The 13,166-nt window shown below is 41.5% G+C and overlaps 1 protein-coding gene across 15 annotated transcripts in view; it reads right to left on the bottom strand.

Annotated features, from left to right (window-relative positions):
* nfasc (neurofascin) overlaps nucleotides 1-13,166 on the bottom strand; it is an 82,580-nt gene that overhangs the window by 43,811 nt on the left and 25,603 nt on the right. For all 15 annotated transcript variants that reach the window (XR_002290258.2, XR_002290261.2, XR_002290260.2 and 12 more), the window contains exon 2: nucleotides 11,796-11,902. The gene's annotated coding sequence lies outside the window, so the exon portion shown is untranslated. The remainder of the gene's footprint in view (nucleotides 1-11,795; nucleotides 11,903-13,166) is intronic.

Raw genomic sequence — 13,166 nt, 5'->3', positions numbered from 1 at the left:
ACAAGTAAAAAGGAGCTTTATGGATCCTAAACCTGACGTATGGTGGTTTCTTATAGATGAAGTCTTTTATTATAGAAAAATAAAACAAATTGTGTATTTTAGACCCCGCCCCACTCAGCTTAAAATGCAGGGACCCTATGAAGCAGATATGTGTAGGATTATGCACTCTTTGTATGTGTGTATTACAATCTCTGAGAGCAGAGAAAAATATGAAAAAGAAAATTCTACCCCCACACACCCACTTTAGCAACCTCCCCAGAACAGAGGACTCCCTCCAATGTTTTACTCAGCTCGGCTTTTTCTGCTCCTGCCAGAATCGTATCCATCGATTATGATCCACAGAAACCAGGTTGAAGCTCCAGGCTGCTTCATGAAAACCGTCTGAGAAGCCTCTGCAGCTCCACAGAACCCAAGGGATCAGACCCCAAAGTTTTATGAGGACAGATGTGAGTTCATTCCCTCATGTCCTCAACTTTCAGGTCAAAATCCCTCAAAAAAGTGTGGCCCCAGAGAACCCCAAATTCTAATCAGGGACATACTATAAAAACTTTGTTACCATGGTGACAAACCACTATAGTGCCTCATAAATAGATAAAAAATAGATACATTTGACCCACTTTTTTTCATTTTGTCATGTAGAGGCCTTTCCTTTCTCAATAGCGAGAGCCAAGCTATAGAACCACAAATGAAGGCAGTTGTGAAGAATACAGTAAAAACAACACCTACAGGGACAAGTCATGCTCAGACACCGACAGTGGTTTGACTCTGGCAGAAGCTTCAGCAGTGGCATTTTTTTTAAATCCTTTTACAAATGAATGGAGGTCTGGAGCTGAGGATAAGACATCTTTGCTACATCCAGAGAGTCAGAGAACACTGAAGCTACAAGCACAGACATAGACGTGCATGTGCACAGTGGAGAACATCTGTCAATTCCTGAAGATTCATTTTCATCAGAAACAGTAACTTTGCCATGATCTGAGATCATTTTTGTCACAAATTTACGCAAATAAGAGGTTTAACTCATTTGCAAAGCACAGAGATAATTCTATGCAGGCTCAGACTAACAGGGGAAAGGGACTTTGACAGCAGACCAGCTCTGCACAGAGAAACACCTGAGCACACACACAAGGTGACCCACAGGCTCACAAACACATAATGAGGTCAGCTGCTTCAGTACAAACTCAAGCGACCCTCATCACACCGGAACACAGCCTGTGCAGGCAGACATGCAGGCGGCGTTACTAATGTGCACATAACCACACAGCTGCACTGTTGTGTGTCAGGTGTTAGCGTGCATTAAGCGACAACTGCAGATTTATAATTGACTGAAGGATAGATGAACAGATACTGACACCTTCCTGTTCGGAACAGACCAAAGACTGAATTCAAATCCAGGTTTCTCAAAAATTTCATTCAATTTGTGGCTGACAGGGTGATAGTTGTGTTCATCTCTTTAACACCTGTTTGTTTGTTTTTGAACAGAGTAGGATTGAGTGATGTCATATCCTCCCTTGATGGCCTAGACCACACATCTGAAGAACTCTCCTCCAATCAGCTCTATAGACACTGCTGGCCTATATGACCTAACCTTCATCCACCTGTTCTGCAGTCACGCGAACACCCTCTCTCTAGAAACCGCCGTTTTCTCTGTGCAGCAGGTGCCTCCTGCCCACCCCCACACTCGCCAACAAAAGGCTCAAACTACAGCCTATCAGCCATCACACCTGCTGAGGCCGGCACAAATGGATGAGAGCAGACCGGCTCAGCTCATATTCAGTGATGGCCTTCCAGCCAAGGCCACACCTTGTGTCAAACACTAGAGCTGCAAACCCGACCACCCCCCCTTTACAGACCTGCTGTCTGTAATTAATCAGAACAGCATGCTGCTATAATCCAGAACAGCAGATGGCTGTAACATAGACACACCTTCACAGCCCTTCACCCTGAAGCAGCAGGCAGGGCCCGATGGCCGGTCGTCAAATTCCCAAAGCTGGACTCCTGGGGCCTGTTTCACAAAGGAGGTTCAACCAACTCTGAGGTCAAACCTGAACTCTGAGTTGGTCAATCGAGAGATTGACAACTCTGAGTTTTCAGTTTCAGAGCAGCTGATCCGCGTTAGATCAATCAACTCTGAGTGGACTGATTCGGAGGTGAGCGTGCGCACCGCGTCTATAAGAAGCCATTATCAATGGAGCGCAGATATCACGAGTCACCATGGCAACCGTGAAAACAAAGAGGTCTGCGTATTTTTCGCCAGCTGAACTTGACGTGCTGCTGCAGAGTTGCAGTGAATATGAGAACATATTCCAGAAGAAAAGCAACACCGCTGCATCTGCAAAACAGAGACAGTTAGCGTGGAAAACATAGCTGCTCAAGTTAATGCCTAAGTTTGCATTTAAATCATTGTTATAAATATTGACTGTAATAACTTTTTAAATAGCGTAAGGTGTGAAATAAAAAATGGTGATATTTAGGTGTACTTTTGAAGTGTTATTCCTGGTGTAAATGCATGAAATGCTGCATAGTGTACAGAACCAATCTGGGGGAAAATGCATTTAACGTCGGTAATGTTTAGAGGACTTTTTTGTTAACCTTCCCCTCTAGCAAACGTTGGTCATTTTAATATTAATACATGCAATTGTGTTTTTAAAAGTGAACTTTTGTCTACTGTTGAACCTTTCGCTGCGCAAAGACTTCCTTCTTTTCTCTCGTCTTTCCGACCGTGCGTGGTCAAAAGCGCAGGGGAGATTTCCTTCAGGGCTGAAGGGAATTCTCCTTCGGGGTTCACTTCCCGTTGGAAACCCTCAACCTCCAGAGCGGAATAAGAATGACTCCAAAACAGTTATTCTGGGAATGACACCTTCTCCGTCCTCCTCATCCGTGCTCACCCCCCCCCCCCCCCATCTGCACCTGCAATCGCCCCTCCCCTTGTCTCTCGTGGATTGCACCCCGCTCAGCACACACACGCTGCAACACTACCCCTGTATTGATCAAGTGGTATAGGTTTATATGGGATTAAGAAAGTAAGCAGTGCTAGAAAATTGTGTTTCCAAAAAGTAATTGTTACATTAATCTAATTCAATGTCCCTGATTTCATTTTCATGTAGATGCAATCCTGCAGGAATTAAAAGAAACATGGCAGCAGCTAAAAATGAAGTATAAAAACATAATTCAATCAGGTCAAATGTGAGCATGTCATGGATGTAGGCTTTGTTGACAATATTTGACATATGAAACATCTACATAGCAAGACCTAATGTTGTTTTCATTTTGTATATGTAATTGACTGCAACGAAAAACGGTAACGCTCAAACAAAAACGTATGGGGTAATGACAAAACATCGAGTCGAGGTCTCAAAATCCTCGTACGACGTAAATGTAATTCTCTACGAATTAATGCAGCCTCCTCATCTATTGGGTCCTCCAAAAAAGGACAAGCCATTCTTGTCACTTAGATCGCGTGACGGAAATGTGGGCAATTAAGGTTGAAGCCAAATATAGTGCTTCGTCTTTAAAAAGGGGAGGGGACCGGCAAAAACTTCGAGTTTGGAGAATAAAACCTGCTCCCGACCAGGTTAGGTTCACAGCATAAGTAACCATGGATACTGACTCCGAGTAAAAGTTAACTCTCTTTCAGAAACGGGTTTGACTTACTCTGCTTTCTCTGGTTTGACAAACCTCCGATTCTGAAACGGAAAACCCAGGGTTTCCCTGATTTCCGGGTTTATGAACTCAGAGTTTACACTTAACCTCCTTTGTGAAACAGGCCCCTGTTCTTAGTCTGATCCATGTTTAGCAACAAGACAGCACATGGATGAGCCACTAGGGTAAAGGAGAGACTAGAGACTTCAGTTGGGGCACACTGAAGGTGTTTAGGACAGCAGATCAGGCATTTTATTTCAACTAACATAACTTTTCACAGATAGCTTACTTCAGTTGCCCTGGAGACAAGATGCATTTTGATATATTTTAACTATAATGTACGCTAAAGTACGGGTTTCTTCCTCCTGCTGTGCTCCTCAAAGTTAAAAAATCTGAGGAGACAAGAAAGAAGTGGCTGAAGAAGACAGAGGCTGAGTCCCGTCAGAAACTAGTAAATGCACAAATCAGAAATCCTAATTAAATGACTCATTTACAAATGGAAGCTTTGATTCTGAAATATTTAAATCTTTTCATAATTTTCTCCAGATTTGAGAGGCTTTTCCTTTAAAAATGAAGTGTTCTTTTTACCGCACATAAAACCCATTAAACCCACCAGGATGATCTTATCTGGGCTGCAATTTCATCAGTTCAAGTTGATGTGAAACAAGAGATTTTTCCGCCTAACCCATTTAGAACAATAAACTGCCGAAGACATTAGTACACCAAAAAACTTCCATGGAAACAGAAATAATAGCAAGAACATCTCTGTAATTTATTGAATCACCATCTGTGACAATGCAGATGCAGACAAAATCATTCACAGACCTTCAGATTTGCCCAAACAATGTAGAATGATTTGAAAGTGCTAAATAAAGGGGATGCTTTTGTGTAATCAGAGTAAGGAACAATAGAAGCACAATTCAGATAAAAATGAGGCTCTTTTGTTGCTCTCGTCTTGCCACACCACAGCAGACACAACACATACTCACAGACAAACACACTGCCCCGAGACCGTCTGCAGTGCCATTCCAACTGCATGTTTGCACTTTCAAAGAGCTCGCCTACTGCTGCCCTCAGGATCACAGGATGCCCTTCCTCATTTCAACCGTTCTCCTCTTCGTTTCTGCTGCTCTCATACAACTGTGCAGACGCACAATCTAAGAAAAAACAACCTGCAGCAGTCTTGAAAAGCCTCTCTGAATATATGCGTTACACACAAAATGTATCTGTGATCTGCAACTGCACAATGCGTCTGCACTCAGCAGCAGCTTTGTCTGTAGCAGCAGAAAAATGTTCACACTAATCCAATATTGCTGTGCGTGCTCACATTCACACATACACATTTTTACACTATAGAGACATTCTGTTCTATGAAAGGCTTCATTAAAATGTCCTCCTCTGTTTTGACACTTCATCTGCTTCTTCCTCTCAGACTGAAGGAATCTACATTTCTGAAAGCCAGGTCAGAGTCTGACATCTGTCTGTTTTATGTTCATAAGGTACCGTATTTAGTTCCAGAGGCTAGAACAAATTCCTTATCTTTATCTCTGCCTGCTGATACTGAACATTATGACTGCAGGATGACATACTTAGAACATCTGGAGAAAGTGCTAAAGTGGGTTAAGTGGAGTGCCAGAGGCCACAGCAGCAGTATGCCCTACTTCAGGAGACTGTACACATGAGGCCACTTCACAGCTTCCACTGCAGCACAAAACTTAATGCTGCAGCGCTTCACTTTACAGTATCTGCTGCTGCATAAAAAACTTAATGCTGCAGCGCTTCACTTTACATCTTCTGCTGCAGGTTTGGTGCTGCAGCACTGAATTTTACAGTTTCTGCTGCAGCAATTTGCTACTTCTGTTACAGCATTTTACAGTTTCTGGTGCAGCAGTTTATTGCTTCTGCTGCAGCACTTTACAATTTGTGCTGTTACAATTTACTGCTTCTGCACTGTGCTTTACAGTTTGTGCTGCAGCACTTTACTGTTTTATGCTGCTGCACTTTACTGTTTCTGCTGCAGCAATTCACTGCTTCAGCTGCAGTACTGCACTTAATTATTTCTGCTGCATGACATCACAGCTTCAGTTGCAGTGCTGAACTTCATCATTCCCGCTGAAGCTCTCTTTCACAGCTACTGCAGAAGGAGCTTACTGTTTCTGCTGGAATGCTTCACTTTGGAGAATCTACTGCAGCACTTTCTGCAGCAGCACTTCACTTTACAGCTTCAGTTGCAGTGCTGAACTTTACTTTTTTTGCTTAAGCCGTCCTTCACAGCTAGTGCTGGAGCAGTTTTCCTTTTCTGCAGGATGGCTGCACTTTGCAGAGTCTACTGCAGCACTATACTGTACTGTTTTACATTTCACAGTTTCTGTGTTTCTGTATGGAGATGTTCCACTAAAATGACAATATCCAACCATCCATTTTCTGAACCAAATACATCCTTTTTGGGGTCACAGATTCCTGAAGCCTATCCCAGCTACTGTTTGGTAAAGACGGGATACACCCTGGACAAATCGCCAGTCAGTTGCAGAGCCACAAACTAACATTCACACCTAGGGACAATGCAGAGTGATCAACTGACCTATAATGTTTTTGATGGAGGAAGATGGAGTTCCTAAAAAAAACCCGCAGGTGGGATGGGACACATGGAATTCAAACAAGGGCACTATTAGGCGAGAGCGCTAGCCACTGTGCCACAGGGTATCCCAAAAAACATCATCCTTAAAATCAAAGCTTTCTTAACTGCATGCAAAGCATTATACAGTTTCTACTACACCAACCACTGCACTATAGGAAGACAGCTGGTCGTCCTGTAGCCATGATGCTTTTCATTTCCGAGGTGAGCAGATTTTCTACACCTGTCCTGGAAATGATTGAAATCATCTTCATCAAATTCTGTCACTTTGGTTTTTGTCTCATTTGTGATTTCCAGAATAGAAACTACATTTTGTCTTCGTTCCTTGGATCAGGTGCTCTCAATCAAAGTCCCTTTACATTTGTTTTTTTATGTGTGTGTTTGTGTGTGTGTTAGATGACCTTTTGTGGAAAACATCATCTTATGTGCAGAAGAGGGTGAAATTTAGTTAAATTTATGCAGTCACATTTATTTAGGTAACTTTTGCTAAAAACGATTCTTATCAGAATAGTTGTTTAGCACCCTGTTTTCATTTTATTTTTTTCAAACAAATATAGGATAATAAAACACTACTCTTATTTTGGGCTGTAACTGTCCTGCAAGATTTTTTAATTTGAAATGTTTGTTTTTTCCCCCACCTTCGCCCACAAGTGGCCGGGATAGGCTCCGGCAGCCCCGTGACCCCGAAAGGGAAAAACGGTTACGAAAATAAATGAATGAATGAATGAATTAATGAAATGTTTGTTTTATTTTAGGGATTCACAACAACGTGGTATTGGCAGATAACTTTATTAAAAGGTACACATGGGCCTGGATCTGTGTAGTAATACATTAACAGTAAACCACGCTGAAGGCATCAATCTATCTCCAACAAACTTGAACAATGTTGGAACATGGATGGATGTTGAAATCACATGAGAACCTCTTTTCTGTAACATTTTTTCACCTGTACACGAAACTAAGGCTGAATTTCTGTATTTTACCAATAGAACCAAAAGTGTTTTAGCCCACCAAATACACTAAATAAGAGAAATTTCCTTTATCCACTCATTTAAACTTTTATTTCAGCATCTACCAATAGGTGTTTACGGTGGCCCTGAAGTGCAAATCATTCAACAAATAACTCGATACAAAAACATTTTAAAGATCACAACGTCAATTTAAAAAGCAGTGTTAGTGATTTGTTGAATGATTTGAACTTCGGGGCCACCGTAGGTGTTAGACTACAAACCACACAAGTTTCTTTTGTCACACCAAACTGGAGTACTTTTGTCATTACAGCTTTAGTCTTGCTTCACTTTTACTTCTGAGTAATATTTTTTGAAGTAGCAATACTTTTATCTATATTATTTTAAAAATACATATTATTTTTGGACACTCTGCTTACATGTGACTTGAGGTTAGTTTAGTGCGTGTAATGAAAAACTTTTATTTGAGGCATGCACCAATATGGAGGATGATATTGATATCGACATGGAGGCCTGTGACATGAACAACAGTAAAGAGACTCTCCTTCAAATACAGCAGCTGGTTGAGCTTTCAGAGGCCTCACGGGGACAACCAAGCTGCTGTTAATGTGGGGAGCAGTGGGAGGTGGGGGGGGGGGGGTCCCTCAGTCTATCACTCATTCCCAAGTGATCCATAACAGCTCTGCACTCACACCCCCAATATTGATGGGTCTGCCTCCATCCATGCATGTGAACGCTGAGGCCTGCACACTGCTTTGGGCCGCATGAACATGCATGCACACACGCAAAATCTAAACTCAGGTGCATACAGCCTTGTTAATGAAAGTTTTCAGATTATATTTACCACACCTTCAGATTGTTTTAAGTCTGTTTTGTGACAGTTTACAGCCATGACCTTTTGGTCTGTGTTAGCCAGTTTTGGGACATTTTTAATCTACTTTCCACCATCTTATCATCTTTTTTGTTGTTTTTATAGCTCACTTTAGGTCTGTATTCCAGTCTGTACTCTCTTGTTTTTGGCCCGTTTTAGAGTTGTGTTCTGCTTGCTTTGACTTTTAATTGGATTTTTAGGCTTTGTACAGCCTGTTTAAAAGATGTTTTTCTACTCCTTTTTTGGCAAAATTGTTAAAATAAAAAAAATAAAAAACACTACCAGTTTAGGGTTGATTTGATGATGGTCTGTTTTTCTGAATACTTGTTTCTTTGCTGGGACCTCATCTCCTCATCCAACCGTCTAATAAAGGGAGAAAGGAAACCGTCCTTCCTGGACAAAGACAAACTCGGTCAGCTGTCAGGCTGCATGGAGGCAGAGCAAACAGAGTCAGGTTTCAAACACAGTCCAGCGCTCTGAGCACAACCTCTAGGGAAGGTGGGTGGAGGGTGAGGGGATGGAGGCCAGTCGCACGGTTGCCAGGCAATGAATGCGAAAATACGGATGCTGTGCTTGGCAGGAGCTCCAGCTCCGTGTTTTGCAGAGTGACCTAATTTTAACAGGAGACGAGTGCATGAGGACGAGCAAAGGCAGTTAAGATGAATTTAGTTTACTTATTTATTTCACTGAAAAGACCAGGGAAGGAGGTGTGGATGAAGAAAGAAGATGACGGAGGTGTTTCTGCCGGTCACCGAGAGGCACAGAGGAAGACAGCAGCAGAAAAGAGGGATTGACCTGGACTGATCTATGTGTGTGTGTGTGTATAGGTGTATGCATGTGTGTGGCCCTGGGGAGAGGCTGCTTTATGATGGATGAATCATTCAAGGTTTTTACAATAATGTCAGGTCCTTCCACACAGACCAGCAGCTCAGGAGCAGGTGGATTTCACCTGGATTTATCAATCCACCTGACGGTTTGGGCTCAATCGTTGTTTCAGTTCCCGTGCATGTGCAACCTTTGAGTTTGTGAGAATCTTCCTTCCAGAAGGCTTGACGCAAAAGCCTTTGTATACCCCCCCCCCCCCCCCCCCCAGCTGAACATTAAAGATGTCCTGCTGACAGGCAGATTATGCCCATCCATCCCTCTCACCTTTGTCACTACATCACGTATTCATGACATACAAAGAGGCCGTTTAGTGAAGCCCGCAGGCATGCCATTCACAGTCACAAGTCACGCCCACCAGGGGAAAGAGCAGCCAATCAAACCCATATATACAAATGATTCTTAGTGCAGCACATTAAGATCTTGAACAAAAGAATATTTAAAAACCTCTGGGTTTACAGTTCTCAATGCTCCATTAAGTACCAGTGTGTTTTTTACTAAGGCGGGTGCCTGGTTTGTGAAAACAACCTGGTTTATTTAATCTAGGTCAGCTTGGGCGAGCTACAGACATGTCAATTCTGGAATTTTCACCAAAGCAAATAAATCCCTGCTGAATTAGCTGACTGGGTTCTGCTAAAAACCTTAGCCTTCATCTTTTTAGCCTATCTTACCCCCTCCATCTCCACCCAACCCCCTTTTTCTTTATCCGTTTCTCTCCTCCCTTCTACAGGCCAGCAGCTTCATCACATCCTGGGGAACTCCTTTATTCATGTCAGTTCACTTAATTACCACATCTGGATCTCACTTTTCACTCCTATAACCCCCCCCCCCACACACACACACACACACACACACACTTTGCTCTCCTCCAACTCATTCGCCCCCCCCCCCCCTTACCTCTTGTCCAATCAGACAACTCTGTGGTTGCCAAGGTTTCTTAGCAACAGTCCCAAAAGGATGGAGGAATGGTGGGGGGAACTAGTGAAGGCATAAGGCAACAGTCAACAGTAGTGCAGACAGGAGGATGAGGAGAAAGTGAATGGGGAGATGAAGCCTGGTGGGGGCTGAAGCTGGAGCTCTGTGCACCATTATCAAAGCTTTCGTCCAAGGTGTGTGCAAGTGTGTGTGTGAAAGCGTTTGAGAGCGCCTGTGTGTGTGTGTGTGTGTGTGTGTGTGTGTGTGTGTGTGTGTGTGTGTGCTGGTAAAGACACGGACAAAATTCAGACTCAGACCCCAAGTGGCTCGTTAGAGACTATGAATAAACACAAACTTAAGGGTTTTTAAGTGAACCCCTCCCTGTTTTCAGTACAGACACTGTCCAGTTCAACCCCAAACCCCTTGGTCTCCAAGCTGCTCCACTGGAGCAACAAAAGTCTAAGGCCTTGCTCTAAGACATCTCAGGGAGGTATCAGATTTGAAGACACTTCTCATCCAAACCTCCATTAACCGAAAGCCCATTTCTGCTCCCAAGTCCAACTTTTTCTGTAGGGTTAAGATTTCTGACATTGTCCTAAATGTTTCCTACTAACCTTTAATTTAAGTCAATAACAATCTTTTATCAGTTGGTGAAGGTTCGTATTTATTTAGGTGATGGCAAGGCAAAAAAGTCATGGCATCCAGACTTTTTTCTTGAAATACACTTATCAGACTGATTAAGCAACTTGGATGAGTGGTAAAGCCTTTCAAGGAAGAACATTTTAAAGATCCAATTCAATAAAAATTGTTTTTGTGTGTGTTTTCAACATGTTCTTCTTGTATTTTTCTGATGATGGACATATGAAAAGAAAATTAAGCTAAAAATGGCATTTCTGAGTATTTTTTTTAATTCAAATTGTTGTGAATTAGGAGCAGACAAAAAAATGCAGTTGGAAAAAGCTTGTAATTGTCACGTACAAACTGCAGTCGGTAGACAACAAGCTCCCTGTTCCACGCGATTCCAAACCATCAACTTGTAATCTACTAGATCCATGTAACGTCTGTTTTTTCTCATCCAAGGTGGCATCTGGTTAAAAACAGTACAGCTGGATGGCTCCAATATTGTTTGCCATTTTTATCTCACCTGTAATGTTAGCTTGAGGTAAAGTAGGGGCTACAAATTAGCAGAAGAGAGTGTAAACAAAGAGTTCATGGGAAATTATTGTTGATTTTGGCTAAAAACATAAAAAGAACAGAATAATTATAATTAAAAGAGCACTGGGAACACTTTTACAATAGATCAAAGGATGATTGGAGTGGGACTTTAAGTCCAGATGCCTTGACTCAAAATCAGGATTATATAACTGAAATCTGTCTGACAGGCAAAAACTGTTTCCGATTTCATAACAAAAGTTAGTTTTCAAGTTTGGGAATTAATTCTTGTTTAGCCATTTGTTAAGTGTTGGCAGTTTTAATAATGTCAGAAACGGAAACAGACGGAATCAGCTGTCCAAATTAGAATTGTTGCTTCTCTAGTTAAACTAATCTGTCTTCTGAAATAGTTCTTGATGAAGCTTAACTGGGTAAGAGAACAAGCTTGGCCGCCGGCACCTATCAGTTGTCTTAGAACTGGTGCGGACCAGGGGAATCAGACTGTTTAATGCACAATCAGCATTATGCACTGTTAGGAAAGCCTCAACAACAGGGGCTGTTATAGTGTCATCTACAAGTCTCACTGGCTTGCTCCATCACTAATGTGAGTGTTCACACTAATCGCCAAGCTGTGGACAGCCTGGTGCATCTGAACTCTGCACTGGGACCAGTATCCTAACTGTTGGTGTCCATTGACGTGAGATCAAGAGATCAGAACCCCTCCACTCACCGGAGTTCGTCAGCCACAGAGCACCAGATGCCGTCTGCAGCCTCACAGGTTGTCGCTCCTCAGGAGAACTGCTCTGTGAGCTTGTTGGAGCAGCTCACACTTCACCACTGCAAGGAAGCACACCAACATGCACGCTTAGTACAACTGTAAAGGTTCAATGCTCACATTAGTGGAGCTATATTTTCAAGGAAAAATGACTCACATTATTCACGACCACTAAACAAATGCATGCAGTCAGAGCTTACAATCCCCTCACACAGTTTACTGAGCATCAGTGCTGGGAGCTAAATGCTAGTTTTCACTTCTTGAAAATAAACAAGAATCAACACTTTTTTTCTTTTTTTACTTTACAGCTCATTTATCCTCAAAAATGAGCAGGTGAACTAGTTGTCTATCATGATTACTGTAGTTATTTGTCTCTTAGTAATAATTTTAAAATAAATTATATCCTATAGGCCTATTTGACCTGTTTTTTGTAAGAAACTGACAAAAAAAAAACTTCCACAGGATAAAAGCAAGTATAACAAAAAATAAAACCCAAACAACTGATCCTGGCAGCCTTACTCAATTTTCAGTCATTTATTCTATTTCTACGTATTATGCTACAATGCCCTTTAATATGCTTGATTGCCTATATTATTGTGTTTAAAAAAATCAAAACTTAGTTTTGTAAAATAAAAATATAAATCAACACCATTCCACAGGATTCCAGTTATTTTGTTACCTGGTGAGGGATTTTTTTCTCCATTCTATCATACACCATTATCTGTAGACAATGTACTGCATTACTCACATTAATTGTAACAGAAAAATGGATGTGCTCACTATATTACCCTGTGGTATCCCACTTTCTACTAAAAAGCGATTGTTACCTCCGTATTTTTTTAATTTAACAGAATATTTTCTTTTATGAAAAAACTTTTAACCCAGAATATTTTACCTCACAATCTCACATTTTTTACTTTAATCAATTTAAACAACTACTTCATTTGCATGTTTTCTCCAAAATTCCTGTAACAGCAGGAGAATGGGATCAGGGGTCATGCTAAAGAAGAAGGAAAATTAAAACTTTTTTAATCTTTAATCTGGAAAGCTTTTGAGTATTTTAAGATTTATCTCTGTCTTAATTTTTAAGAATCCAATACATTTTTGAACCATGAGCTTTCTTGACTAATTGAAACAAAAAAAGCTGTGATAATTCATAGCTGTAGCACGGTGCAACTGTGACACAAAACCTAAATGACCATAACCTGAAGTCATAGCATGACTTTATCTAAGAGAACAAGAAGACACCAATCCCTTCTCAATTGTTCCTTGAAGGAAGTTTGACACATAAAACAATGACACCCCCTCTTCATCAAACCACCATAA

This window comes from Oryzias latipes, chromosome 5 (assembly GCF_002234675.1).
Source record: "Oryzias latipes chromosome 5, ASM223467v1".
NCBI classification, from domain to species: Eukaryota; Metazoa; Chordata; class Actinopteri; order Beloniformes; family Adrianichthyidae; genus Oryzias; species Oryzias latipes.
The sequence above is the reverse complement of the archived record's forward strand: the minus strand, read 5'-3'. Positions and strand labels throughout refer to the sequence as shown.